Source organism: Aegilops tauschii, chromosome 3, assembly GCF_002575655.3.
Source record: "Aegilops tauschii subsp. strangulata cultivar AL8/78 chromosome 3, Aet v6.0, whole genome shotgun sequence".
In the NCBI taxonomy this organism is placed as follows: domain Eukaryota; kingdom Viridiplantae; phylum Streptophyta; class Magnoliopsida; order Poales; family Poaceae; genus Aegilops; species Aegilops tauschii.
In genome coordinates, this window is record NC_053037.3 from 481,113,413 (window position 1) to 481,138,275 (window position 24,863).

Here is a 24,863-nt window from a genome sequence, read left to right on the forward strand (position 1 = left end):
TTTACCAATCCGGCCCGTGGCATCGCGGTTATTTATTATGTCGTTGAGTGGTACTTCCGAGGCCACCGTAATTGAACACTCTTGAAAGTAGTGTCGTAATTTCCGGGATGCCATGAATACCGCGTATGCTATCTTTTGATAATGTGGGTCCCGTGATTTGCATGGAGTGAGGACAGTGGATACATAGTATACCGGCTTTTGAAATGGGAATTTATGTCCGTCCGTCTCTCGTTCGACGATGAGCACTGCGCTTACAACTTGGTGAGTTGCCGCTATATATAACAACATCGGTTCGCCGACATTTGGCGTGGCCAAGATTGGGTTGGTGGCCAGGATGGCTTTTATTTCTTCCAATCCGGTCGTGGCCGCATCCGTCCACTCAAAGTGTTCAGTGCGCCGAAGAAGGCGATAAAGGGGTAATGCCTTTTCTCCTAATCGGGAGATAAAGCGGCTTAAGGCCGCCACGCATCCAGTTAATTTCTGGATTTGCTTGAGGTCTGTTGGGATAGCCAACTGTGACAGAGCTCGGATTTTAGCCGGATTTTCTTCAATTCCTTTACTGGAGACGATGAAGCCCATGAGCTTTCCGGCGGGCACGCCGAAAACGCATTTTTCCGGATTGAGCTTGATGTCGTATGTTCGGAGATTGTCGAACGTGAGCCTCAAGTCGTCTATTAAGGATTCGATGTGTCTGGTTTTAAAGACCACATCGTCTACATATGCCTCCACTGTTTTGCCCAACTGTGTTTCTAGGCATGTCTGAATCATGCGTTGATAGGTTGCACCGGCGTTCTTAAGCCCGAAAGGCATGGTGTTAAAACAGAAGGGGCTGTATGGGGTGATAAATGCCGTTGCGGCTTGATTGGACCCCGCCATCTTGATTTGATGGTATCCGGAGTATGCATCGAGGAAACACAATGAGTCGTGTCCTGCAGTAGTGTCGATAATTTGATCGATGCGGGGGAGGGGGAAGGGATCCTTGGGGCAAGCCTTGTTAAGGTCCTTTAAATCGACACATAGGCGCCAGGATTTATCCTTCTTTGGTACCATCACCAGGTTTGCTAGCCAGTCCGGATGTTTTATTTCTCTAATGAATCCGGCCTCCCGTAACTTGGCTAGCTCCTCTCCCATGGCTTGTCGCTTAGGTTTAGAGAAACGCCGAAGAGTCTGCTTGACCGGCTTGAATCCCTTTAGAATGTTAAGGCTATGCTAGGCCAGCCTGCGTGGGATTCCTGGCATGTCTGAAGGATGCCAGGCGAATATGTCCCAATTTTCACGCAAGAACTCCCGTAGTGCGGCATCTACTGTGGGGTTTAACGGTGCCCCGATGGATGCTGTTTTTGTAGGGTCTGTTGGGTGGACTTGGAATTTGACTATCTCATCCGCTGGTTTAAAAGAGGTGGACTTGGATCTTTTGTCAAGTATCACGTCGTCTCTGTCCACTGTGGAGCGCAGCGCAGTTAATTCCTCGGCCGCGAGGGCTTCGGATAACGCCTCGAGGGCCAGTGCGACAGTTTTATTTTCGGCGCGGAGTGCTATGTCCGGATCACTAGTTAGAGTGATGATTCCATTGGGCCCGGGCATTTTGAGATTCATGTACCCGTAATGGGGTATGGCTTGGAAGATCGTGAATGCCTCCCGCCCTAGAAGGGCGTGGTATCCGCTATTGAACGGGGCCACTTGGAATGTGATTTCTTCGGACCTATAATTCTCCGGTGTGCCGAATACCACATCTAGTGTGATTTTCCCAGCACATCGTGCCTCCCGACTAGGGATGATTCCTCTGAAGGTCATGCTGCTTTGCTCAATGCGGCTTCTGTCTATTTCCATTTTTTGAAGAGTCTCCTCATAGATGAGGTTTAGTCCGCTGCCGCCGTCCATGAGCACTTTAGTAAGCCGGAAGCCGTCCACAATTGGACTAAGTACCAAGGCGGCTGGTGCTCTGGCTGTTCGGAATTTAGGTTCATCACTGGCATTGAAGGTGATGGCCGTATCGCTCCATGGATTTAATGCTGCCACGTGGCAGACTTCGGCAAGGTTGCGGAGTGCTCGCTTACGCCTATTATTTGAGGCGAAGGTCTCGAAGACTGCCAATACTGTATTGTTGTTATCCACGGGATGGTGCTCTGCGGTATTGTTGACGAGGAGATCCTCACCGCTCTTGGCCACCTGCCGGAGTACCCAACATGCTCTAAGGCTGTGTGTTGGTATGGTATCCGCTGTGCTGTGAATTTTGCATGGCCCATTAAGCCATCCCTCCAATACGGTTCCACGCCCTGTAGTGGGCTTTTGCTTCTTTGTAATTGGGTCGGGCGACTTACGAGAGTGCACCCTTTTAGTTCGGACTGGGGGTTTTGTCAGAGCCGGAGGATCCCAAAATTTTGTTTGGGTTTTCTAGGCGCTTTCCATCGCACAGTACTTCCGTACTATGGCCGCCAAGTCAGCGAAGTGTGCTATGTCACGGTGAATTATGGCGTTGAGGATTCCCTTGTCCGTGCAATTATCGCAAAAGAATGAAATTGCGTCTTCCTCGCGACAGTCCTTGACCTTGTTCATTACAAGGAGGAATCTGGCCCAATAGTGGTGTACTATCTCTTGGGGCTCTTGTCTAATGTGGGAAAGATCGCTTATATCTGGGTGGGTGGGTATATTTAGGTCCGAACCCTGACCCGATCTGAGACCCAGGGGCGGAGGAGTTTCCGATCTTGGAAGTTCGGGCTCCGGGATGTTGCCCAATAGGTCTGGCCCGCTGCCTGATTCTAAGTTCAAGGTTTGGGCCATGTCCTCCTGTAGACGGGTATCCGGCTCGGAGAGCTCGGGAATCCGGACATAGTTTGTCGTCAAGATAGAGGAAGAATCGCCGCATTGCTCCTCCATCACCGCTATCTGATGGGTGACCGGCGGGGAGTTAATCTCCCTTTGGTCGGGTTTAAGATCGATTTGATCATAGTTCATAGCGACTCCCAAGGCGGCGATTCGATCCAAGAGCTCGTTCAAGGAAGAGAGCTCCATTGGATCCAACTGCTCGGCGAATTCCGAGCCGACGTGGAGGCTGTTTTCGATGACTCGAGAAGTCATCGTCGGCGCAGCGGCCGGACAGGCGGTCATGACGAAACCGCCTAGTCGGAGAGTTTGGCCTACAACCAGGGCTCCCCCAAAGGTGATGTTGTCCTTGACAACAAGACGAGCCATCAACCCTTATGATGACGACACAGTGGAACTCTCAATGAAAGCACCAATGTCGGTGTCAAAACCGGCGGATCTCGGGTAGGGGGTCCCGAACTGTGCGTCCAAGGCGGATGGTAACAGGAGGCGGGGGACACGATGTTTACCCAGGTTCGGGCCCTCTCGATGGAGGTAATACCCTACTTCCTGCTTGATTGATCTTGATGATATGAGTATTACAAGAGTAGATCTACCACGAGATCGTAGAGGCTAAACCCTAGAAGCTAGCCTATGGTATGATTGTTGTTGTCCTACGGACTAAACCCTCCGGTTTATATAGACACCGGAGGAGCCTAGGGTTACACAGAGTCGGTTACAAGGGAAGAGATCTACATATCCTTATTGCCAAGCTTGCCTTCCACGCCAAGGAGAGTCCCATCCAGACACGGGTCGAAGTCTTCAATCTTGTATCTTCATAGTCCAACAGTCCGGCCAAAGGATGTAGTCGGCTGTCCGAGGACTCCCTAATCCAGGACTCCCTCAAGGGGAAAGGCAAGGGGGGCGCCGCCCCCCCTTCCTTGTCCTATTCGGACTCAAGGGGAGGGGGCGCGCCTCTTGCCCTGGCCGGCCCCTCTCTCTCTCCACTAGGGCCCAACAAGGCCCATTAGTTCCCGGGGGGGGGGGGGGGGAGGGGGTTCTGGTAACCCCCGGTTCTCCGATAAATGTCCGAAACCTTTCCGGTGTCCAAACATAGTCGTCCAATATATCGATCTTTACGTCTCGACCATTTTGAGACTCCTTGTCATGTCCGTGATCACATCCGGGACTCCGAACAACCTTCGGTACATCAAAACATATAAACTCATGATATAAATGTCATCGAAACTTTAAGCGTGCGGACCCTACGGGTTCGAGATATATGTAGACATGACCGAGACACGTCTCCGGTCAATAACCAACAGCGGAACCTGGATGCTCATATTGGCTCCCACATATTCTACGAAGATCTTTATCGGTCAGACCGCATAAGAACATACGTTGTTCCCTTTGTCATCGGCATGTTACTTGCCCGAGATTCGATCATCGGTATCTCAAGACCTAGTTCAATCTCGTTACCGGCAAGTCTCTTTACTCGTTCTGTAATACATCATCCCACAACTAACTCATTAGTTGCAATGCTTGCAAGGCTTATAGTGATGTGCATTACCGAGTGGGCCCAGAGATACCTCTCCGACAATCGGAGTGACAAATCCTAATCTCGAAATACACCAACCCAACAAGTACCTTCGGAGACACCTGTAGAGCACCTTTATAATCACCCAGTTATGTTGTGACATTTGGTAGCACAGAAAGTGTTCCTCCGGTAAACGGGAGTTGCATAATCTCATAGTCATAGGAAAATGTATAAGTCATGAAGAAAGCAATAGCAGAATACTAAACGATCGTGTGCTAAGCTAACGGAATGGGTCAAGTCAATCACATCATTCTCCTAATGATGTGATCCCGTTAATCAAATGACAACTCATGTCAATGGCTAGGAAACATAACCATCTTTGATCAACGAGCTAGTCAAGTAGAGGCATACTAGTGACACTCTGTTTGTCTATGTATTCACACAAGTATTATGTTTCCGGTTAATACAATTCTAGCATGAATAATAAACATTTATCATGATATAAGGAAATAAATAATAACTTTATTATTGCCTCTAGGGCATATTTCCTTCAGTCTCCCACTTGCACTAGAGTCAATAATCTAGATCACATCGCCATGTGATTTAACATCAATAGTTCACATCACCATGTGATTAACACCCATAGTTCACATCGTCATGTGACCAACACCCAAAGGGTTTACTAGAGTCAATAATCTAGTTCACATCGCTATGTGATTAACACCCAAAGAGTACTAAGGTGTGATCATGTTTTGCTTGTGAGAGAAGTTTAGTCAACGGGTCTGCCATATTCAGATCCGTATGTATTTTGCAAATTTCTATGACTACAATGCTCTGCACAGAGCTACTTAAATTTGCAAAATAAATACGGATCTGAATATGGCAGACCCGTTGACTAAAGTTCTCTCACAAGCAAAACATGATCACACCTTAGTAGCTAATTGCTCCCACTTTCAATATGTATCCAAATTAAGACTTAGAGTCCTCTGGGTCAGTGCCAAAACTTGTATCGACGTAACCCTTTACGACGAACCTTTTGTCACCTCCATAATCGAGAAACATATTCTTATTCCACTAAGGATAATTTTGACCATTGTTCGGTGATCTACTCCTTGATCACTATTGTACTCCCTTGCTAAAATCAGTGTAGGGTATACAATAGATTTGGTACACAGCATGGCATACTTTATAGAACCTATGGCTGAGGCATAGGGAATGACTTTTATTCTCTTTCTATCTTCTGCCGTGGTCGGGCATTGAGTCTTACTCAATTTCACACCTTGTAACACAGGCAAGAACTCTTTCTTTGACTGTTCTATTTTGAACTACTTCAAAATCTTGTCAAGGTATGTACTCACTGAAAAAACTTATCAAGCGTTTTGATCTATCTCTATAGATCTTGATGCTCAATATGTAAGCAGCTTCACCGAGGTCTTTCTTTGAAAAAACTCCTTTCAAACACTCCTTTATGCTTTGCAAAATAATTCTACATTATTTCCGATCAACAATATGTCATTCACATATACTTATCAGAAATGTTGTAGTGCTCCCACTCACTATCTTGTAAATATAGGCTTCACCTCAAGTCTGTATAAAACTATATGCTTTGATCAATTTATCAAAGCGTATATTCCAACTCCGAGATGCTTGCCCTAGTGCATAGATGGATCACTGGAGCTTGCATATTTTGTTAGCACCTTTAGGATTGACAAAACCTTCTTGTTGCATCATATACAACTCTTCTTTAATAAATCCATTAAGGAATGCAGTTTTGTTTATCCATTTGCCAGATTTGATAAAATGCGGCAATTGCTAACATGATTCAGACAGACTTAAGCATATATATGAATGAGAAACTCTCATCGTAGTCAACACCTTGAACTTGTCGAAAACCTTTTTGCGACAATTCTAGCTTTGTAGATAGTAACACTACTATCAGCGTCCGTCTTCCTCTTGAGGATCTATTTAATCTCAATGGCTCACCAATCATCGGGCAAGTCAATCAAAGTCCGTAGTTTGTTCTCATACATGGATCCCATCTCAGATTTCATGGCCTCAAGCCATTTTGCGGAACTGAGCTCATCGTCGCTTCCTCATAGTTCGTAGGTTCATCATGGTCAAGTAACATGACCTCCAGAATAGGATTACCGTACCACTCTGGTACGGATATTACTCTGGTTGACCTACGAGGTTCAGTAACAACTTGATCTGAAGTTTCATGATCATCATCATTAACTTCCTCACTAATTGGTGTAGGTGTCACAGGAACCGGTTTCTGTGATGAACTACTTTCCAATAAGGGAGCAGGTACAGTTACCTCATCAAGTTCTACTTTCCTCCCACTCACTTCTTTCGAGAGAAACTCCTTCTCTAGAAAGATTCCAAATTTAGCAACAAAATTCTTGCCTTCGGATCTGTGATAGAAGGTGTACCCAACAGTCTCTTTTGGGTATCCTATGAAGACACATTTCTCCAATTTGGGTTCAAGCTTATCATGTTGAAACCTTTTCACATAAGCATCGCAACCCCAAACTTTAAGAAACGACAACTTTGGTTTCTTGCCAAACCACAGTTCATAAGGTGTCATCTCAACGGATTTAGATGGTGCCCTTTTTAACGTGAATGCAACTGTCTCTAATGCATAACCCCAAAACGATAGTGGTAGATTGGTAAGAAACATAATAGATGGCACCATATCTAATAAAGTACGGTTATGACGTCCGGACACACCATTACGCTATGGTGTTCCAGGTGGCGTGTGTTGCGAAACTATTCTGCATTGTTTCAAATGAAGACCAAACTCGTAACTCAAATATTCTCCTCCACGATTAGATCGTAGAAACTTTAATTTCTTGTTACGATGTTTTTCCACTTCACTCTGAAATTATATGAACTTTTCAAATGTTTCAGACTTTATGTTTCATCAAGTAGATATACCCATATCTGCTTAAATCATCTGTGAAGGTCAAAAAATAACGATACCTGCCGCGAGCCTCAATATTCATCGGACCACATACATCAGTATGTATGATTTCCAACAAATCTGTTGCTCGCTCCATTGTTCCGGAGAACGGCGTTTTAGTCATCTTGCCCAAGAGGCATGGTTCGCAAGCATCAAGTGATTCGTAATCAAGTGATTCCAAAAGCCCATCAGCATGGAGTTTCTTCATGCGCTTTACACCAATATGACCTAAACGGCAGTGCCACAAATAAGTTGCACTATCATTATTAACTTTGCATCTTTTGGCTTCAATATTACGAATATGTGTATCTGAAAGTGCGTTATATCGACTAGAGGGGGGTGAATAGGCGATTTTTATAAATTCTTCACTGAGGAATTTGTGGGTGAGGAAATTCCTTAGCGAAGAACTACTTGCAGCGGAATAAGTACTCACAAGTATGCATAGCAGAGCACAAGCATACTCATCATGATGAAATGAAAACAAGCACAGAGTACAGAAAGCGTAAACACAGGATAAGACAACATGAAGACAAACAGACTGAGGAAATTGAGAAAGTCTTCAGTCAAAGTCTTCAAACACAGATATGAACAATTGCACAACACATGAATGAGGAAATGAAAGATTTGAGGAAATAGAACCAGTTGGCTTGGTGAAGACAATGATTTGGTAGACCAGTTCCAACTGCTGTCTCAGTTGTACATCTGGTTGGAGCGGCTAGGTATTTAAACCTGAGGACACCCAGTCCCGATAAATGTCCGAAACCTTCCGGAACCTTTCCGGTGTCCAAACATAGTCGTCCAATATATCGATCTTTACGTCTCGACCATTTCGAGACTCCTCGTCATGTCCGTGATCACATCCGGGACTCCGAACAACCTTCGGTACATCAAAACATATAAACTCGTAATATAACTGTCATCGAAACTTTAAGCGTGCGGACCCTATGGGTTCGAGAACTATGTAGACATGACCGAGAAACGTCTCCGGTCAATAACCAACAGCAGAACCTAGATGCTCATATTGGCTCCCACATATTCTACGAAGATCTTTATCGGTCAGACCGCATAACAACATACGTTGTTCTCTTTGTCATCGGTATGTTACTTGCCTGAGATTCGATCGTCGGTATCTCAATACCTAGTTCAATCTCGTTACCGGCAAGTCTCTTTACTTGTTCTGTAATACATCATCTCGCAACTAACTCATTAGTTGCAATGCTTGCAAGGCTTATAGTGATGTGCATTACCGAGTGGGCCCAGAGATACCTCTCCGACAATCGGGGTGACAAATCCTAATCTCGAAATATGCCAACCCAACAAGTACCTTCGGAGACACCTGTAGAGCACCTTTATAATCACCCAGTTACGTTGTGATGTTTGGTAGCACACAAAGAGTTCCTCCGGTAAACGGGAGTTGCATAATCTCATAGTCATAGGAACATGTATAAGTCATGAAGAAAGCAATAGCAGAATACTAAACGATCGTGTGCTAAGCTAACGGAATGGGTCAAGTCAATCACATCATTCTCCTAATGATGTGATCCCGTTAATCAAATGACAACTCATGTCAATGGCTAGGAAACATAACCATCTTTGATCAACGAGCTAGTCAAGTAGAGGCATACTAGTGACACTCTGTTTGTCTATGTATTCACACAAGTATTATGTTTCCGGTTAATACAATTCTAGCATGAATAATAAACATTTATCATGATATAAGGAAATAAATAATAACTTTATTATTGCCTCTAGGGCATATTTCCTTCAGTCTCCCACTTGCTGATCCGTCCCGTGCCATGGCCCCCACGCGGTTTGAGGACTTCTGGGACCTCCCTCTGCCACGGTCGCCGAGGAGGGCCTACTTGGGAATTCGGTAGCGTTTGTGGGGGACGTTGGTGGCCGAAATCACCGACCGCGAGACCCACAAGCGGACGTGGGTCAGCTCCTTCCACACCGCCGAGCTCGCGACCATGGAATACGAGCGATGGCAGGTTCGGTTGCCCGGCCGCGATGCGAGGCTCGATTTTCCCATGGGCACGTGGTCGGTCGACCTCGTCCCGCCGAAGCCGGGGTGGTGTCCGCTCGGATGGCGCGGGAGGTGTTGGGGATATTACTACTGGGCGTAAACCGGCCAGGAAAGGCCGGGTTATCCCTATGAAGAGTTATTCTACTTGAAGCCCATGAAGATCGAGGTGATGGCGCTTTAAGAAGGCCCAGGGCCCAAAGACGGATCAAGGCCTGTAGTCATAAACCGACCTTGATATGTAAGCTTGTATTACAAGGCAGAAATAAGTCAAGACCGAGCCGGACACGTTTATGAGCCAGCCTCGGAACCCTGTAAACCGGCGGGCGTCAACCCATGTATATAAGGGGATGACCCGGCGGCGGTTTAAGAACAACAGACAACAACTCGAGACTCAGGCAAAGCGTATTCGCTCCCTGGTCATCGAAACCCTAGAAATTCCACAACAACTGGATTAGGCTTTTACCTTCACCGCAAGGGGCCGAACTAGTATAAACTCTCTGCGTCCCTTGTCCACTTTAACCCCTTTAAGCTAACCTGTAGCGATGGCTCCACGACTAAGTCCTTTCCTTAGGACATCTACTGTGACAAAACCACGACAGTTGGCGCCCACCGTGGGGCTATCGCACAATGGTTTCGAGTTCTTAGAGGGCAGCTTCGAAGGACTCAAGGGCTACGATGTGGGCCGGATGACCAAGAGTCGTCGTGGCAAGCTCTACATCGACGATGCAGGCTGGGGCCCTAAGGCCGGCTCAATCGAGTACGGGTACCGGGTCCCCTTCGGCGGCATACACGTTTTCATTGGCAAGATTGGCGAACCGGGCCCTGAGCCGGCATCCGCACCGACCTCGTCGAAACGGCTCAGCGTGCGAGATCTGCCCGGGTTGAGCCTGTCATGAAGCGTGCCTTCGTGGGAGTCATCCAGTGAGGGGAATCTGAGGATATATCGGAATCTGGTGGTGAAACCGTCATTTATTCCGGCGATGAGTCATCGACCGGAGAGACCGAGTCATTATATCAGTTGCAAGATGGCCGGATTGGGGGCTGTTCCGATGGCGACAGTATTCCGGACCCCTTTTATCCGCCAAATCGAGTTGCGATCTTCATGGCCGGTACACAGCCAGCGCTCCACTCTTCGACCGCAGCGGCGATGATTTCCGGATCAGCAGCAGCGACAGCGGCCGGGGCAGGAGGCCCTGTGCGACTGCCGGCTCAGGTTTTATCTGATTTGTTCGACGCTTTGGCAACACTGATGGCGGAGGTTAATCCGGCGAATCCGGATGAGCATAATGTGGAGATTGCAAAGGTGAAGGATCAGATAACGCAGGCCAAGGCCGATTTGGCAGCAGAGGATGCCAGGATGACTGCAGAACGGGCCGCGTTAGATGCACATGCCTATCGGCTTATGTTGGATCAGAGTGCGTCAAACGACGTTATGAGAAGAAGGTACCGATCACACCTGCAGCTGGTTTACGAGGCCAGGAACCTCTTTAATACCCCAGGAGCAGGGACTAGTAATCCACCGGCAGCAAACTGGGCAGAGGCACCTGAAACGGGAGCGCCGGTTCAACCGTGACCAACAGATAACCGTGATCCGCCCCGTCAGAACAATGTTCTGTCGCAGCATGTCCCAACCCCGCCGGGTCACTATTCTAACCTGATGGATAACATTGTCACTGCCGCTTCATGACTGGCGGCCCTCCCGATCGAAGGCGAGTCCCTAGTAGCGGTTGAGACGCGACGGGCTAGGGAGCTCCTTCAGACAGCTTTAACTCAGCAGCAGGCTTATTCATATAGTCGCGAAAGGATCCATTCTACTCCCCGCCCAAGCCGGAGCTACAGCAGGCGTATTGATGAACCGGCCGTGTCAAGCAGTGCGCGAAACCGTGATCCGCCCCGTGGCCATAACCCGGTGGGCGGTGACGGTGATGCTCAAGATGTGGTGGATCGCGCTAGAGCTCGTCGAGAGGCCGAGTTAGCAGCACAACATGAGGCCCGCCAACTTACTCCGGTTCGTCCAACCACGTCGGTGGAACCAGGGGTTACTTCCAGCTCTTTGGGAGTGCTGTGTCTCGTCCCAGCCCTGCGCAACGTGCGCCTGCCCAAGGATTTCAAAGGCCATGTAAAGTGCCGAATTACACCGCCGATTTATCCCCCAAGTCATGGGTTGAAAGCTATGAGATGGCAATGGAGATGCTGGATGTGGACGATGCGGCGTGCGCTAAATACTTTACCATGATGTTGGAAGGAACGACTCGCACTTGGTTGAAAAACTTGCCAGCTAACTCCATTGGGTCATGGGCCGAGCTGAGGGCCCGGTTCATCCAGAATTTCAAGGATACATGCAAGCAGCCCATGTCAATTGTGGACTTAGCTGCCTGTGTCCAGGAGGAAGGAGAATCGACAACCCATTGGGTGCGCCGGGTTTCGGAGATTTTGCATTCATCGGACCGCATCAACGTTGATACAGCAGTTTTGACATTGGAAGGCAATTGCCGGTTTGCACCTCTGAAGTTGAAGTTGGGACGGCTCAAACGTCACTGCAATGACATGGGGACTCTCTTGGCCGCTTTGGTGAAGTATGCCGACTCTGATAGTACCAAGGATCCCGAGTCTGATGATGATAAGACAGGGAAGGGAAAGAAGAGCAGCAACACCAAGGGGCAGCAACATAACCCGGCGGGTCATGGAAACAGCGGTAAGCATAAAGAAGATAACAGTTTAGACTTTGTGGCTAATACAAACGTGCAGGACAAGGGCCAGCGGCGTAAAGGTAAACCGCCCTGGCGTAGTGGAGGACCAAGCCCTAATCCGGAGCGCCTGTCTTATCTATTAATCCAGCCTTGCCCAACGCACGGGTCGCAGGAGAAACCAGCCACGCACCTCTGGAAGGATTGTTATATCATGTAGGAGTTCAAAAATTCCGATTTTTTCGGTATGATCATGGACCGGGTGGCGGTTCAGGCCCCGGATCTCATGGCTCGGGTTACGGTGGAGGCAGTTCAAGTTTAGGTTTTCATGGTAATCAGAGTGGGCATGGCAATCAAGGCAATCAGGGCAACCAAGGTGGTTATAATCATCAGGGAAATCAGCAGCAGCAGCAGTCGGGTTACCAGAGCAACCCGAAGCAGTTGAATAGCGGGCAGTATCATGTCTTCACCACTAGCCTGGACAAGCGCGATCTGAAGCTTCATAAAAGGGCAGTAAATTTCATTGAACCGGCGGTGCCCCGTTATCTAGGCTGGTCTGAACAGCCTATTGTGTGGAGTCGAGAGGATCATCCACCCCGGGTTGATAATCCGGGTCATCTGGCATTGGTGGTGGCACCTCAGGTGGGAGGTTATAAGTTCACCAAAGAACTCATGGATGGGGAGAGTAGTATCAACATCCTCTACTATGAAACTTTCCGTCGCATGGGGTTAACAGACAAAAATCTTAAACCGTCCAACACAGTCTTCCATGGAGTGGTGCATGGTAAATCGGCATATCCAGTTGGGAAGATAGCTCTCGAGGTTGCTTTTGGTGATGAACATGATTCAAGATCAGAGACGTTGACCTTCGAGGTGGTGAAAATCTAGAGCCCATATCACGCCCTATTTGGACGACCGGCTTATGCTAAGTTTATGGCAAGACCCAATTATGTCTATCTGCAGCTCAAGATGCCGGGTCATAAGGGGACTATCACAGTGCACGGGAGCCGCAAGATCAGTTTGGAATGTGAAGAAGGTGATGCGGCATATGCCGAGTCGGTTTGTGCAACAGAGGAGTTGAAGTTCTACAAGGACAATGTGTTGGGGAACGTAGTAATTTCAAAAAAATTCCTACGCACACGCAAGATCATGGAGATGCATAGCAACGAGAGGGGAGAGTGTTGTCCACGTACCCTCATATACCGAAAGCGGAAGCGTTAGCACAACGCGGTTGATGTAGTCGTACGTCTTCAGGATCCGACCGATCAAGTACCGAACGCACGGCACCTCCGAGTTCAACACACGTTCAGCCGATGACGTCCCTCGAACTCCGATCCAGCCGAGTGTTGAGGGAGAGTTTCTTCAGCACGACGGCGTGGTGACGATGATGATGTTCTACCGACGCAGGGATTCGCCTAAGCACCGCTACAGTATTATCGAGGTGGACTATGGTGGAGGGGGCACCGCACACGGCTAAAAGATCAAACGATCAATTGTTGTGTCTATGGGGTGCCCCCTGCCCCCGTATATAAAGGAGCAAGGGGAGGAGGCGGCCGGCCAGGGAGAGGCGCGCCAAGGGGGAGTCCTACTCCCACTAGGAGTAGGATTCCTCCTATTCCTAGTAGGAGTAGGAGAGGGGGAAGGAAAGGGAGAGGAGGAGAAGGAAAGAGGGGGCCGGCCCCCCTTGCCCTAAACCAATTCGGTTTGGGCCTTGGGGGGGCGCGCCCCAAACTCCCCTTGCTGCCCTCTATTTCCAATAAGGCCCATGTAGGCCCATTAAGCCCCCGGGGAGGTTCCGGTAACCCCCGGTACTCCGGTAAAATCCCGATTTCACCCGGAACACTTCCAATATCCAAATATAGGCTTCCAATATATCAATATTTATGTCTCGACCATTTTGAGACTCCTCATCATGTTCGTGATCACATCCGGGACTCCGAACAACCTTCAGTACATCAAAACATATAAACTCATAATATAACTGTCATCGAAACGTTAAGCGTGCGGAACCTACGGGTTCGAGAATTATGTAGACATGACCGAGACACGTCTCCGGTCAATAACCAATAGCGGAACCTGGATGCTCATATTGGCTCCCACATATTCTACGAACTTTTCAAATATTTCAGACTTCTGTTTCATTAAGTAGATATACCCATATCTGCTTAAATCATCTGTGAAGGTCAGAAAATAATGATACCCGCTACGAGCCTCAATATTCATCAGACCACATACATCAGTATGTATGATTTCCAACAAATCTGTTGCTTGCTCCATTGTTCCGGAGAACAGCGTTTTAGTCATCTTGCCCAAGAGGCATGGTTCGCAAGCATCAAGTGATTCCAAAATCCCATTAGCATGGAGTTTCTTCATGCGATTTACACCAATAGGACCTAAACGGCAGTGCCACAAATAAGTTGCACTATCATTATTAACATTGCATCTTTTGGCTTCAATATCATGAATATGTGTATCTCTACGATCGAGATCCAACAAACCATTTTCATTGGGTGTATGACCATAGAAGGTTTTATTCATGTAAAATAGAACAACAATTATTCTCTAACTTAAAGGAATAACCGTATTGCAATAAACATGATCAAATCATGTTCATGCTTAACGCAAACACCAAATAACACTTATTTAGGTTCAACACTAATCCCAAAAGTGTAGGGAGCGTGCGATGATGATCATATCAATCTTGGAACCACTTCCAACACACATCGTCACTTCACCCTTAACTAGTCTCTGTTCATTCTGCAACTCCTGTTTCGAGTTACTACTCTTAGTAACTGAACCAGTATCAAATACCGAGGGGTTGCTATGAACACTAGTAAAATACACATCAATAATCTGTATATCAAATATACCTTTGTTCACTTTGCCATCCTTCTTATCCGCCAAATACTTGGGCAGTTCCGCTTCCAATGACCAGTCCCTTTGCAGTAGAAGCACTTAGTCTTAGGCTTAGTACCAGACTTGGCCTTCTTCACTTGAGCAGCAACTTGCTTGCCGTTCTTCTTTAAGTTCCCATTCTTCCCTTTGCCGTTTTCTTGAAACTAGTGGTCTCGTCAACCATCAACTATTGATGTTTTTCCTGATTTCTACATTCGTCGATTTCAGCATCACGAAGAGCTGGGGAATTGTTTCCGTTATCCCTTGCATATTATAGTTCATCACGAAGTTCTACTAACTTGGTGATGGTGACTAGAGAATTCTGCCAATCACTATCTTATCTGGAAGATTAACTCCCACTTGATTCAAGCGATTGTAGTACCCAGACAATCTGAGCACATGCTGACTGCTTGAGCTATTCTCCTCCATCTTTTAGCTATAGAACTTGTTGGAGACTTCATATCTCTCAACTCAGGTATTTGCTTTAAATATTAACTTCAACTCCTAGAACATCTCATATGGTCCATGAGGTTCAAAACGTCTTTGAAGTCCCGATTCTAAGCCGTTAAGCATGGTGCACTAAACTATGAAGTAGTCATCATATTGAGCTAGCCAAACGTTCATAACGTCTGCATTTGCTCCTGCAATAGGTCTGTCACCTAGCGGTGCATCACGGACATAATTCTTCTGTGCAGCAATGAGGATAAACCTCACGGACCCTGTCCGCATCATTCCTACTATCATCTTTCAACTTAGTTTTCTCTAGGAACATATATAAAACATAGGGAAGCAACAACGCGAGCTATTGATCTACAACATAGATATGCTAATACTACCAGGACTAAGTTCATGATAAATTTATGTTCAATTAATCATATTACTTAAGAACTCCCACTTAGATAGACATCCCTCTAATCCTCTAAGTGATCACGTGATCCATATCAACTAAACCATGTCCGATCATCACGTGAGATGGAGTAGTTTCAACGGTGAACATCACTATGTTGATCATATCTACTATTTGATTCACGCTCGACCTTTCGGTCTCCGTGTTCCGAGGCCATATCTGTTATATGCTAGGCTCGTCAAGCTTAACCTGAGTATTCCACGTGTGCAACTATTTTGCACCCATTGTATTTGAACGTAGAACCTATCACACCCGATCATCACGTGGTGTCTCAGCACGAAGAACTTTCGCAACGGTGCATACTCAGGGAGAACACTTGTACTTTGATAATTTAGTGAGGGATCATCTTATAATGCTACCGTCAATCAAGGCAAGATAAGATGCATAAAAGATAAACATCACACGCAATCAATATAAGTGATATGATATGGCCATCATCATCTTGTGCTTGTGATCTCCATCTCCGAAGCACCGTCATGATCACCATCGTCACCGGCGCGACACCTTGATCTCCATCGTAGCATCGTTGTCGTGTCGCCAATCTTATGCTTCTACGAATATCGCTACCGCTTAGTGATAAAGTAAAGCATTACAGGGCGATTGCATTGCATACAATAAAGCGACAACCATATGGCTCCTGCCAATTGCCGATAACTCGGTTACAAAACATGATCATCTCATACAATAAAGTTTAGCATCATTTCTTGACCATATCACATTACAACATGCCCTGCAAAAACAAGTTAGACGTCCTCTACTTTGTTGTTGCAAGTTTTACGTGGCTGCTACTGGGCTTAGCAAGAACAGTTCTTACCTACGCATCAAAACCACAATGATAGTTTGTCAAGTTGGTGCTGTTTTAACCTTCGCAAGGACCGGGCGTAGCCACACTCGGTTCAACTAAAGTTGGAGAAACTGACACCCGCCAGCCACCTCTGTGCAAAGCACGTCGGAAGAACCAGTCTCGCGTAAGCGTACGCGTAATGTCGGTCCGGGCCGCTTCATCCAACAATACAGCCGAACCAAAGTATGACATGCTGGTAAGCAATATGACTTATATCGCCCACAACTCACTTGTGTTCTACTCGTGCATAGAACATCAACGCATAAAACCTGGCTCGGATGCCACTGTTGGGGAACGTAGTAATTTCAAAAAAATTCCTACGCACACGCAAGATCATGGTGATGCATAGCAACGAGAGGGGAGAGTGTTGTCCACGTACCCTCGTAGACCGAAAGCGGAAGCGTTAGCACAACGCGGTTGATGTAGTCGTACGTCTTCACGATCCGACCGATCAAGTACCAAACGCACGGCACCTCCGAGTTCAGCACACGTTCAGCCCGATGACGTCCCTCGAACTCCGATCCAGCCGAGTGTTGAGGGTGAGTTTCGTCAGCACGACGGCGTGGTGACGATGATGATGTTCTACCGACGCAGGCCTTCGCCTAAGCACCGCTACAGTATGATCGAGGTGGACTATGGTGGAGGGAGGCACCGCACACGGTTAAAAGATCAAACGATCAATTGTTGTGTCTATGGGGTGCCCCCCTGCCCCCGTATATAAAGGAGCAAGGGGAGGAGGCGGCCGGCCAGGGAGAGGCGCACCAAGGGGGAGTCCTACTCCCACTAGGAGTAGGACTCCTCCTATTCCTAGTAGGAGTAGGAGAGGGGGAAGGAAAGGGAGAGGAGGAGAAGGAAAGAGGGGGCCGCCCCCCTTGCCCTAAACCAATTCGGTTTGGGCCTTGGGGGGCGCGCCCCACACTCCCCTTGCTGCCCTCTATTTCCACTAAGGCCCATGTAGGCCCATTAAGCCCCCGGGGAGGTTCCGGTAACCCCCGGTACTCCGGTAAAATCCCGATTTCACCCCGAACACTTCCGATATCCAAATATAGGCTTCCAATATATCAATATTTATGTCTCGACCATTCTGAGACTCCTCGTCATGTCCGTGATCAAATCCGGGACTTCGAACAACCTTCGGTACATCAAAACATATAAACTCATAATATAACTGTCATCGAAAAGTTAGGCGTGCGGACCCTACGGGTTCGAGAATTATGTAGACATGACCGAGACACGTCTCCGGTCAATAATCAATAGCGGAACCTGGATGCTCATATTGGCTCCCACATATTCTACGAAGATCTTTGTCGGTCAGACCGCATAACAACATACGTTGTTCCCTCTGTCATCGGTATGTTACTTGCCCGAGATTCGATCGCCGGTATCTCAATACCTAGTTCAATCTCGTTACCGGCAAGTCTCTTTACTCGTTCCGTAATACATCATCCTGCAACAAACTCATTAGTTGCAATGCTTGCAAGGCTTAAGTGATGTGCATTACCGAGAGGGCCCAGAGATACCTCTCCGACAATCGGAGTGACAAATCCTAATCTCGAAATACGCCAACCCAACAAGTACCTTCGGAGACACCTGTAGAGCACCTTTATAATCACCCAGTTACGTTGTGACGTTTGGTAGCACACAAAGTGTTCCTCCGATAAACGGGAGTTGCATAATCTCATAGTCATAGGAACATGTATAACTCATGAAGAAAGCAGTAGCAGAATACTAAACGATCAAGTGCTAAGCTAACAGAATGGGTCAAGTCAATCACATCATTCTCCTAATGATTGGATCCCGTTAATCAAATGACAAATCATGTCTATGGCTAGGAAACATAACCATCTTTGATCAGCGAGCTAGTCAAGTAGAGGCATGCTAGTGACACTCTGTTTGTCTATGTATTCACACATGTATCATGTTTCTGGTTAATACAATTCTAGCATGAATAATAAACATTTATCATGATATAAGGAAATAAATTATAACTTTATTATTGCCTCTAGGGCATATTTCCTTCACAATGTTGATCTGGCGGATATGACTTCTTTGAAAAAGCCAACTACAGAGCATGAACCGGCCTTGAAGTTTAAATCGGCTGATGAGACTAAGCTTGTTGATTTCGTTCCTGGCGATTCATCCAAGCAGTTTAGCATCAACGCTAACTTGGATCCGAAATAGGAAAGCGCGCTCATCGAGTTCATCCGTGAGAGCCGGGACATCTTTGCGTGGAAGCCTTCTGACATGCTAGGTGTACCGAGGGAACTCGCTGAGCACACACTTAATGTTGATCCCAAGTTTAAATCGGTCAAGCAATTTCTTCGCCGGTTCAATGAAGAAATACGCAAAGCTATTGGTGAGGAGGTAGCCAGGCTCTTGGCGGCTGGGTTTATCATCGAAGTGTTTCATCCTGAGTGGTTGGCTACTCCGGTGCTAGTACTTAAGAAGAATGGCACTTGGCGTATGTGTGTGGACTATACAGATCTCAACAAGGCTTGCCGAGCAGATCCTTTTGCCCTCCCGCGTATTAATCAAATCATTGATGCTACAGCGGGTTGCGAGCGTTTGAGCTTTCTCGATGCATATTCTGGTTATCATCAGAGCAAAATGGCAGTTAAGGACCAGGAGAAGACAGCCTTCATAACTCCTTTTGGAGCCTTCTGCTATGTGTCTATGCCCTTTGGGCTCAAGAGTGCCCAGGCGACTTATCAGCGTTGTGTGCAGAATTGTCTTCATGATCAGATCGGCCGCAATGTTCATGCTTATGTGGATGATATTGTGGTAAAATCTAGACAGAAGGAGACGTTGATAGATGACTTGAAGGAGACCTTTGATAACCTGCGGGTTTATAAAATGATGCTTAATCCGGCCAAGTGTGTTTTTGGTGTACTGGCAGGCAAGCTCTTGGGTTTTCTGGTATCTAACAGAGGCATCGAAGCTAATCCGGAGAAAGTCAAGGCTATAACTTCTTTGGCTAAACCGAAATGCATCAATGATGTTCAACGCCTGGCAGGACGGATTGCCGCATTGAGCCAGTTTATCAGTCGCCTTGGTGAGAAGGCCATTCCTTTATATCAGATGCTGAAGAAAACGGATAACTTCGTCTGGAGTAACGCCGCCAATGAAGCGTTTGAGGACTTAAAGCGACAGCTTGCTAATCTGCCGGTTCTTGCTGCTCCTGTTGATAAGGAGCCATTGTTACTATATGTGGCAGCTAACGCCCGGGCTGTTAGCGTGGCTATTGTGGTGGAGCGCAAGGAGGCTGGAAAGGAGTATCCGGTTCAACGGCCGGTTTATTATATCAGTGAGGTACTTATAGAGTCCAAGCAAAGGTACCCGCATTGGCAGAAGCTGGTGTATGGAGTTTTCATGGCAAGCCGGAAGCTTAAGCAATATTTCCAAGGTCCTCCCATCACAGTGGCCAGCTCTGCTCCTTTGGGGGATATAATCCAGAATAGGGAAGCAACCGGCCAGATTGCTAAGTGGGCTATCGAGCTTGGGCCTCACGGATTAAAATATATACCCCGAACGGTGATCAAATCTCACGCAGTTGTGGATTTCATCAATGATTGGACAGAACTACATGCGCCAGAAGAGAAGTCGGATCATACTTATTGGACTATTCATTTTGATGGGTCCAGGCAATTGGAGGGCTCGGGGGCTGGAGTCATTTTAACTTCCCCACGAGGTGATAAGTTTTGTTATGTTCCCCGTTTAATGTTTCCTTGCACTAACAATGCAGCTGAATATGAGGCTTTACTCCATGGTCTTCGGATGGCTAAAGAGATGAATCTCAGCCGAGTTAAGTGCTTTGCTGATTCGGACCTGGTAGCTCAACAAGTGTCCGACACTTGGGACTCCAAGGACCCACTCATGGCGGCATATCGTCGTGAGGTGGATATTGTTGTAGGTCACTTCAAAGGTTATCTGGTGGATCATGTGGACCGGCGGAAGAATGAAGCGGCGAACGCTTTAAGCCGTTTGGGTTCCCAAGTAAACCGGTTCCACCTAATGTCTTCCTGGATGTGCTGCATAATCCGTCCGTCAAGCTCCCTGATGAAGAGGATTTGGCTGTTCCTGATCCGGAGGCTTAGTTGGTGGCGGCTCTTCATGTATTCCGGATTGGACGGTTCCATATTTGGCGTATATGAACCGGGGCGAGTTACCAGAAGACGAAACTTCGGCCAGGCAGATCATTCGGCGGTCCAAGTCCATGACTATTATCAATGGAGAGTTACATCATTCCAGTGTGACAGGGGCGTTTCAGCGCTGTGTATCCCCTGAAGAAGACCGTGAAATTTTGCGTGAGATTCACGAAGGAGATTGTGGTCACCAAGCCGGTTCAAAATCGCTGGTAGCCAAGGCATTTCGTCACGGTTTCTATTGGTTGACGGCTCATGCTGATGCCGAAGACTTGGTCAAAAGGTGTGATGGATGTCAAAAGTTCTCACGACGGGCTCATGTACCGGCTCAAGAGTTGAGGATGATTCCAATTACTTGGCCGTTTGTGACTTGGGGGCTCGATATGGTTGGACCCTTTAAGAGATTCAAGGATAAGAAGACCCACCTTTTGGTGGCGGTTGATAAGTTCACTAAGTGGGTGGAGGCAGAGCCCGTCAGTAAGTGTGATGCAGCTACGGCGGTTCAATTCATCAAAAAGGTGATCTTCCGGTTTGGCTTTCCACACAGCATTATAACCGATAATGGTACCAATCTGTCAAAGGGTGCCATGAAGGAGTTCTGTCAACATGAGCACATCCGGCTTGACGTATCATCAGTGGCTCACCCCCAGCCCAATGGTCAAGCAGAGAGGGCCAACCAAGAGATCTTGAGAGGCATCAAACCCCGGCTTATGGTTCCTTTGCAACGGACGCCGAGTTGTTGGGTTGAGGAGTTACCTTCTGTGTTATGGAGCATCAATACCATACCCAACAGATCGACGGGGTACACGCCTTTTTTCATGGTTTATGGAGCGGAGGAGGTTCTTCCTAGTGACATCCGTCATGACTCGCCCCGTGTAGCGGCATATGTCGAAGCTGACAATGAGAAGGCGCGGCAAGAAGCTCTCGACCTGTTAGATGAGGAGCGTGACATGGCAGCAGCCCGTTCGGCGATTTATCAACAAGATCTGCGTCGTTATCACAGCCGCCGGGTTAGAACCAGAACCTTTCAAGAAGGTGATCTGGTGCTCCGACTCATCCAGGATCGGACGGATATGCACAAGTTATCCCCCCCTTGGGAAGGACCCTTTGTGGTCAGCAAGAATCTGCACAACAGGTCATACTACCTAATCGATGTTCGAGAGCCAAAGACTCACATAAATCAGAGGAGGAGACCCACCGGCCGTGGAATATCGCTCATCTTCGGCCCTACTATACTTGAGCCATAGGCTCCACTTTTGTACATAGTTATGACAATGTGTATATTATGACCAATATAATAAACCGGAACCTCAGCTAAAGTGGGGTATATGTTGTTTTTATTACATCATGTGTGGTTACTTGGGGCTTCTGTTCATAAAGTGGCGTCCGGTTTACCCCTTGATTCAGCTTATCAAAAGCTTTATATAAAAATCACTTGGGGGCTTGGTTGCATTTGAACCATAGCTACACCTCTTGATCGGCGCAACGCCACAACATCACTTGGGGGCTTGGTCGTATCTGAACCATAGTCACACCTCTTGATCGGCTCAAAGCCAAATTACTCCAGGGCCAAAGAGAGTGTTGTACAACAACTCAAACATAGGCACCCACTGAGCACAGCTCAAAATGTTACTTGGGGATTCTTTGCTATCGCAATGAACAAAGAATCTACACTTGTAATAGGCTATCAAGCCATGGCTTGGAAGCCTGGTGTATACACGTAAAACCCCGGGTTAGCCTGCCTTTTTAGGTAAGTCACTCCGCCCAGGTAAACCTGGTATAACCCATCGAACTTTGACAAGTTACTCTGATAAGACCCTGAACTTGTCAAGTTAAAATGATGATTGGTTAAGGATTGAGGACCATCTTAAAAGGCTTTGTAAAATGGTTTAACTCAGTGGCCTGGCAGCCCGTGAAAAGCCTCAAATTTGGGGCCTGGCAGCCCGTGAAAAGCCTCGACTACAAGGGTTTCATTTGCTTTTATTTTCTAAGGTTTTCTCCTCAGATGATATTTCTCATGTTTTGATAAACCGGCGTTCCTTAACCCGGCTTGACTCTCAACTACAAGTTGTCAGTATATGATCAGTTATAATCCGGAGACTATCAGCCCGGTCTGGTTTTGACTATAAGTCGCCAGCAATGAATATGGATAAACCGGTGTTTACCAACCCGGAACGGTTTTCTTATAAACCGGCATCATCTGACAGGAGTTGTTGTTACTCCAGATTCGGGTTTTACCATCACTACAACAAGTTGGTCAGCCAACATTATGACTCAAGGTCACAGGTATCAATTATTTTCATATTTGATTATCTTTTTGCAGCCTCGGTTATAAACCCTGGCTATATATCTGGGCATCATGACCCGTCCGGTGGTAAACCGCCAAGACACTATATACTTCTTGTGTGCAGGAATGGCTTGAGTCAATCGCTACGGTTTATGAGCATCATATGTCTTAAGCAGGGCAGATTAACAAGTGTCAGGCACAAATAAATATGCACGAAGGCATAACAGACCAAGTGCTTTAACTAGCCTATTACAAGGCATTTCAGTGCCCAAAAGGATAATTGTTTCTCAAATAAGTGTTGCAGCATGTGGAAGACTAAACCGGCCTCCGTATTATGATTGGTCACCAGCTTGACCTGACGGCTGCGGATCATCTTGCATCGGTTCATCATCTTCGTCTCTACCCAGCGGCTGGAAGTCAATAGTTGTCCAGTCGATCCCAGTTAATGCTTGGAACACAGCTTCGTCGCTTATAAGGGTGGACGGTTCAATGTCAGGGGCATAAGTGTGCTTACGGATTGGAGGGATCAGGTTTTGAGCCTCAGGAGTCGATGCAGCAACCCGTTTGTTATTGGTGTCATAACTCGTCTGGTAAAATGAAAGATCAGCCTCTGCAGCGAGTTGACAAGCTAGTGGACGTACTTCCCGGTTTATGGCGCGGAGATCTTCATTGCCAAATTCTGATCCGTCTTCTTTTAAGCTTGGGTAGCCTTTAGCCACGTCCGCCGGATCAAGATCAGGCACCCATGCTTTTGCCCGGGTTAGTGCAGTTAGAGCACCAGCCCTTGTAGCAGATCTCTTTAGCTCTTCTACCCGGGCAGGCAGCATAGATAGCCTGTCTAAAGTATCCTTGATTAACGTCGGGGGCGGCTTATTGTGAGAAGCGGTGCAGATAATTCATTGCGCGCCAGTGTACAATTGCTCTATCAGCGTGTAGGCAGCCTTCAGTTTCTTCTGTACATCAGAGCCCAGATGACTAATGCAAGTTCCTGCATCATTACAAATGTCAGTAAACCGGCAACACATGGGAAGATATGTTGAAAGTATAAAGCAAGGATGTTTACCCTAACACAGCAGCAGTCATGGCATGTATCTGCCGCTTTATGCCAGTCAACTCATCTACCACCAGTTTAAGAGCTGCTTCTGCGTCCTCGGCTCTTTTTCGCAAAGCGGATTTTTCTGTCTCCCAATCCGCCCGCTCCTTGTTGAAGTTCTCTTTCAGTTTTTCCATAGCGTTTAAAGCGCTGGTCAACTCTTCCTTGGCCTTGGAGGTTTCGGCTTGCTGAGATTTGATGTTCTCTTGCAGATCGGCGGTTTGAGTTTCCTTTTTGCTCAGCTCAGCCTGTAACAGACAGAAGTATAATGAGTTGGTAATACATGTTTGAAGTATCAAGCACATAACAAGTTATGCACCTGATACTTGGGGGCTAATGCATATTTACTTGTTCTCGGAATTTTTTTCAAGTCCCAAGCATAATACAAGTATTACTCTTGGCACTTGGGGGCTAATGTATAATTGTTCAAAGTACTCATCTGGGAAGTCTTTTAAAAGTCCCGGTTCATCTTTATAAAGTTAAACCGGCCCTTGGGGGCTACACCAGTGAAAAAGATGCAGTGTTGCAAATATAAAGTTATTACTAAGTCCAGGTTTAGATGGGTATCATAAACCGTCACTTGGGGGCTACTGGAGTTGATATTTGAAGATGGACATAAGAGACAAAGTTGTGTGGTTACCTCATATCGCTCCTTCATCAGATTTACTAAATCGGCTTCAT